We start from the raw sequence: 6723 nt of genomic DNA, 5'->3' as shown, positions 1-6723 counted from the left end.
GCAAGATATTTATCATTGCAGTGGAATCTTGAATGTAAGATTTCATTTTGTTGACAAAGGGTCTGAGGAACACATCTCCTTAATTTACGCAAACTAGAACAAAAATGGATCCACAAACAAGATTCGGTCAAAAGTGGACTAAATCTGTATATTGAATGGAACCTGTTTATACACAAATAACACCTTGTTAATAAAAAAAAAATTCCAATCACTTCTCCTTCCTTTTTTAGGATCCATGCTAAACCTTAGAGCAATGTTTTTTCCATCTTTTTAGACCATATGCAACAGTCAACAGCCTCAATTACTTAATGCTTTGAGTTTGCATATAAGATACACCTCAGCGATATGGCCACAACAGTGTATTTCACACCATCATAATCAGTGCGAATATATGGTCCTTGATAACATCTTCTATAGTAGTTCATTCTATAGAGATATAAACAAATTGCTTTAGACATATACAGTAACCTGCCATCTAGTCCCTGCTGCCTTCCAAATAGCTGAGTACACTCTACACATATGCCACCTTATGTATATCATCTAGAGAACTCCCAGGCAGCCACTCCAAGATGGCCGAAGTGTATTTCAACTCTACTTGGCACTACCATAAAGGTATGTCATCACGGCGACGCTAGTGCGTGAACCTTTAAAAGGCGTCAAGGCGATCACATGACCATCCAGACGCATCCTACACGGAACGCGATCGTCCGGGCAGAGAACAAGTAGTCTCGTTCAACACGCAAAAGTAGGTTTCTTTGATGTAGCGTTTCCGCCACACCCGAAAAGCGCACTAGAAATCCCTCACTCTACAGCTTCCCTTGTGCCTCGTTGTTTTGCAGAACGTCGACATTTTTTCCAACGGCGCTGAAACGGATTACAACACCACTGCAGCATGCCCGTTGTCTTCAGACTAATATTTTGCTGACGGCAGCAGTTCCACTGCTCATGGAAGGTAGGAGTATTCACATACACCTCCCCCATATTGCATGTGATTTCCTATGAGGTATTGACAACACATTTGATGTGCATTATATGCACTTCTTTCTACTTTCCCCATTTCAGCCATTGAAGGTCATTTACTGACACATTCCGTTCCTGTAGAAACGTACGAGGAACTTTAATACCTCGAAATATCCATTGAAAAACGTCTAACCTCAGCTCCATCATAAGGTACTAAGAAAAAAATAATACCGTTTTGCATGAATGAAATGACTAACACGAGCTGAATAATGCAAAAATAGGAAATGTACTTTTACATCTAGTTGTTCTGAAATTAGGAATAAGACAATAAAAAATGTCATTTAATTATTTCTAACATAGACACACGTGAGAAACCACGCAGATCTTTTTTGGTGCACACTGATCAATACAAGACAGGGCAGGGCATAGAAATGTTGATGAGGCATGTTCACGAATGCCATTTTGAACACAGCTAGTTTTTAATCTATTTGTTTGTCTGTATTTAGAGATACATCAGTTGACATCCTAAACCCATTGTGAAGATTTTGGCTTTTGGTTACAAACACTGCCCTAACGTGTCCTGATAAAAGTCTTATTTGGCCCTACACTCATCGAATGGACAACAGTCATTTGTGAAATTTGAAAAGACTGTTTTTTTGCTTATAAGGCTGGAAACAGAGCCATCCTGTCGACACTGTTTATAGATGGGCTCATGCCCACACACTGTACCAACTGGGGCCTTTGCAATAGTTTCATTATGTAAATGTCTTGGTTGTAAAGTCACTTATACAATTACTAACATCACCTTTGAAAATAAAAGGTTTGATATATGATTAGAATGAAGTAAGTTGACTCACACAATCATCTTTACATGAATTTTTCTTTCTGTCCAACAGGATTGTGATTTATCTCTGCCGTTCCTTGTGTTCTTTTAATAATTGGACCCATTGGGCTCAATGTTTTATGTAGTTAAATAAAACCATATATATTATTGGTCAAAATACTAGCTTCTGTGTATATCTTGTGATATTTGCTCCAACACAAGACCGTGTTCGAAATGTGCCAAATCCTCGTCTAGAACTTGCGTCCAAGTGTGTGACACCAACAGGTAGCTTGTCTTTGGGAAATTGTTCTTCTTATCATGTTCTGACCACATCCCACAAGCCCCTATCAAAAAAGTGGTCCCCCGTAGCTCAATAGATATACCCTGTACACGAAGCACGCCATTTCCTCTCGGCCACCCTGCACTTGCGTTTTAGGATGACGAGGTCCGAGTCGTACCATGAGTTGCACTTGGCTTTGGACTTCAGGCGGATTCTCATGACAGGGGCAAGGATATCAAGAGTATCAGATATAGCAGAGTGGAGCATGGAGAGGGTTGTGTCAGGGTGAGAGTCAGCCAAAGGGGGAGGAGGAGGTGTGAAGATGGCGGCGAGAGCCTCAACTGACACGCGCTTCATGGGTCGGATGACCGAGAAGGTGGGTGGCAGTGCTGGAGGTGGCTTGGCCTGGAGGGTAGGGAGGGTGAGGTGGGGGGAGAGGAGAAAGTGATCGCTCCAGGAGAGAGGAGTGGAGAGAGGGACAGAGAGGGGAAGGTCTGAGGAGATCAGGACATCCAGAGTGTGTCCTGCAGAATGAGTTGGGCCAGAGGGGAGAATAGTGAGTGAGAGAGAGTCGCAAAGGTCGTGAAAGAGTCCTGAGGGAGGACAGGAGGCATCCAGGTGGATATTGAAGTCTCCAAGAAGGAGGAGTTGAGTGGTTGAGGCCAGGAGTGAGAAGGAGAGGTCCGCCCCACTCAGAGAGGAAGGAGGAGATCTGACCAGGTAGCCGATAGATAGTAGCCACAGTAAGGGAATGGCTAGGGGAGAGAGAGAGCCTGCAGAAGAGGCATTCAAAGGAGGAATAGACCTGCGTGAGAGTGACAGAGGCAGGAATCCACTCGGGGAAGATCAGGGCTACACCCCCTCCAGGGCGGTTGGGCCTAGGCGCGTAGAGGATCTTGTAGCCATGAGGTAGGAGCGTGTCAAAGCTAGTGACGGAACTGGCCGTAAACCATGTCTCGGTGAGACCGAGGACATCAAGGTCAAGTTCTTCCAGGAGGCGGCAGATATCAGAGGAGTGTTTGACAGCAGAGCGAGAGTTTAGAGTGGCAATATGGCGAAGATTGCCATCCATGAAGGACTTCCGAGGAGGGGTACAGCTCAGAGGTACGTCCTTCGGAGGTGTAGAAGGAGCCCGAGAGGGGGCAGAGAGACAAGGTGAAGGCAAGGTAGCCAAGCTGAAGGCAGAAGAGTGAGGCGAGGTAGCCACAGAAAGGGAGGAGGGGACAGCAGGAGAAGAAAGGAAATTGATGAGGCGCGGAAAGCTTCGATCAAAGAGGTGAAGGTTGGCCTTGGACCAAGACGGTCCCATTCAAATAAACATTAATGATGACCTTAGAGGAATGGAAGGGGGCCAGAAGGGCGTCCCAACGGGTGCCACCATTAATGGGAGAAGAGGAGAAAGGGGAGAGCACAGAGACCATATGAAGGGTCCATTCTTCTGGCGAAGGAACGACAAAGAGGATGTCGGTGAGAGTTTCCTTAGAGGAGGCACTGGTGTAGGTGTCGGCGATAGGGAGGCCTGGGTTGGAGACCAGGGTGTCCTTTTTAAACTTCTTCCTACCAGATTTGGTGAGGAGGGCAGGATAGTGAATAGAGAAGCAGTTAGAGAAGATAGGAGAGACAGAGAGCACCATAGAATAGGTGGGAAGGAGAGAGGTGGAGGTACTGGAGGGGACGCTAGAGTCGGCAAGCCGGGAGCGAGAGGCAGGGCGTTGAGCAGTGTGCCAGGATGCCAGCACTCAGACTTACGTAGCTAAAGACAGGTGAAACCCCACCTAGGTTTGAGAGTCCGGAATAGAGGGAGAAAGGCCTAGGTTTCACAGAGCAATTTTTTTTAATACGATGACCGTGCTTTTTAAAAACAGGTGAAATCCCACCTAGGTTTGAGAGTCCTGAATAGAGGGAGAAAGGCCTAGGTTTCCAGAGCATTTTTTTTTTTAAATACGTTGACAGTGCTTTTTAAAAACAGGTGAAATCTCACCTAGGGTTGAGAGGCCTGAATAGAGGGAGAAAGGCCTAGGTTTCACAGAGCAATTTTTTTTTAAATACAGGAGTGTGCTTTTTAAAAACAGGTGAAATCCTACCTAGGTTTGAGAGTCCTGAATAGAGGGAGAAAGGCCTAGGTTTCACAAAGCAATTTTAAAAATGCAGTACCAGTACATAACTGCAACGGGTGAGATCACAGCAAGGTTTAGCGGGTCGAACCAGGTGGACACGGGAACCCTGATCGTAGAGAAGGGTGGCAACTATAAGGCTAATAAACTTCAAGTGAGAATTATACCATTATTATTCACAGTTCGTTAGCTGCTGTGTAGGAAATGGATTATTTATTTAGCGCTTTAACAAAAGCGCTTTCTTTACATGGAACATATTTACATACAATATCACCCAACTGAAGTTAGGTTGAATCATCAACCTAGGAAGGATGAAAGGCTGAGTGGGCCTTGACGCTATTCGAATCTACGACCTGCAGATGACACACAGATCACAGCAGGGAGCGCTCAACCCGCTGAGCTAGTTTACCAGCATTCATGGCTTCTATGCCTGCAACAAACTTCAACCGTGCTATTTGTAGTTCGAGAAAAAAAATCAATCACAAGTCAGTATAACCAGCTATGCCTTTAAAAATTGCAATAGGCCATTCTGTTATAGGTGTGTGCTTTATAAAATGGTCAGAGAAAAACTCACCTTTTAGCCATGTGACTTTATTTTAAAATGCTTGCTTGGGTTAATGTGGTCGCTGCAATGATTTATGTTAAAACTGCAGCTAGATCTGTTCTGTAGGTTCTTAACTCGCTGAGCTATTCCTTGGATGCACTAGCGTTCAAAAATCAACATAAAGCTTCTAGGAAGGTTTCTACAGCTGTTTTTATAACTAATAACATTTTCAGAAAATAAATGATCAGTGATATTCCTCTGGCAAGATGGGCCAAGTTGGATAAATCACAATGTTGTTAAAATCTGAACAGCTTGACAGTCACTGGTTCGAATTTTGCCAGAACCAGCTCAGCTTTCCATTGCACTGTGGTAAAAAATGTATATCATTTAGTGAAATATCATTTTAGCCTCACATCATTTTTTTAAAAGTTTTTTAAAATTTAAATAAAGAACTAGTATTGTGCAGGCAAGACATTTCCAAGCATCAGTGAGTTGTACTTGTTTGCAGACTCCTTGATTTCGAGAATAAGGGCTGTATAACATGAACGGTAAAATCAAGGAAAGGGGGTGTTTTTAAAAAATGGAGACGAGCATGGGTACAACTTTAAACTCAGATTGCCACCACCGGTTATTTGCTGTCCACTCGTTTGCAATCTGGTCCTCAATCAGAGTACCGCCTACTGATCCGCCCCTTTGAACCTTGCACGGCTAATTACCCTCCAGTGCTCCGCAGACTAAACGCCCACAGTGGTCCCTGAAGTAGCACCAGTGCCTTTAAACCCGGATATCCGGGTTTCTGCATAGTGCTGGAGATTTTGACAGGGCTCTTTGTGACGCATGCGGAAGCGATAGACTTGGTTCTTCCAAGTTCTGGGGGCGAGAACACAGAGTGTGCATCTGTCAGCGGTAGGTGGCATCTCGCAGCGGGGTCAGCAGGAAGCGTGACGTCAGGAGGGGTGCATTGCATTCTGCTGCTTTTATTACATGAGACGTTCTGAATCGGATTTTCTTTCGAGGGTGCACGGCAGTTTTGTTCTACGAGCTTTCCAAAATAGAATCCATTCAATGCTTGCCTCTAAAACGTTCTGCATTGAACAGTGTTTCAATATGGGTTGTGATCGTTGCAACTTTGAAAGGTTCGTGGTTTGTCAGGTGTGTAAGGGTGGGGGGCTATGCGGTGATGCGAGCGGGGCTGCTGGGCTTGAACTGTTGCTATTGTGGAGGCTGTAGGGGCGGCGGGAGGCCGAGCATGTGTTGCGTTCTCCGACAGTCTCTGGTTGCTATGCAGCCTTCAAGGCCCTCCCCAACTTTGTAGCTCCGCCCGCCCTGCATTTTCTTCAGGACCTGCTTGCATCGCCTTTTGCTGACATCGCGTGTGTAATCGGGCCCGTTTCTTGGCTTGCGCGATTACCCATGGGCTAAATTACCCTGGGAGGTAACATTTCCGTCTGCAGTACGATTGCCCCGTGGGAGTAGCGACAGCACGTGCTGCCTCTGCCTCTTCTGACCTAGATATGTTAGGTGAGCATAGCTCTCAACCTTTCATGGCCCCTGGCTCTGAGCCCTGGCCACCATTTTTTAAAGTTGCACGCCACCCAGATCGGTATTAAAGGGCTTGGCTGAGAAAAAGAGAACACCCCGGCTGCGAAGATGGCAGCCTCCCCAGTGGCAGATTTAAGGCAAAGGGCCCCCTGGGCAGCACCTGTCACAGGGCCCTAGGTGGGCGGGTCATGGAGGCGGAGCTTTGGGTGGACGGAGTTAATTGTGGTCATAGTGCACAATGGCAAACTTTTGGGCCAAAAGCAATTTTTTTATTAAGTTGTCTTCATCACAGTTACCTGGGGGTCCGACTAACTGGAAACAGCTGGGCCTCCTCAGCAGGCTTTGCTAGCAATGCTGAATATTGTAAACCTAGAGAACATACCTCCTTGTAGCAGAAAAGTGTTGTCATTCTGTTTGTGCTGGCATTGCTGCAGCCATGCATTGAAAAACAGCAGAATTG

At 45.6% G+C, this 6723-nt stretch overlaps 1 protein-coding gene across 1 annotated transcript in view; it reads left to right on the top strand.

The window, feature by feature from the left end:
* The first annotated feature begins 5368 nt into the window (after nucleotides 1–5368).
* The window catches only part of H6PD (hexose-6-phosphate dehydrogenase/glucose 1-dehydrogenase), a 155413-nt gene continuing 154058 nt past the window's right edge, over nucleotides 5369–6723 (top strand). Inside the window, exon 1 of the mRNA XM_069610029.1 lies at nucleotides 5369–5627. The gene's annotated coding sequence lies outside the window, so the exon portion shown is untranslated. The remainder of the gene's footprint in view (nucleotides 5628–6723) is intronic.

Source organism: Ambystoma mexicanum, chromosome 8 (genome assembly GCF_040938575.1).
Source record: "Ambystoma mexicanum isolate Mex_15411 chromosome 8, UKY_AmexF1_1, whole genome shotgun sequence".
NCBI lineage: Eukaryota > Metazoa > Chordata > Amphibia > Caudata > Ambystomatidae > Ambystoma > Ambystoma mexicanum.
The sequence above is the reverse complement of the archived record's forward strand: the minus strand, read 5'-3'. Positions and strand labels throughout refer to the sequence as shown.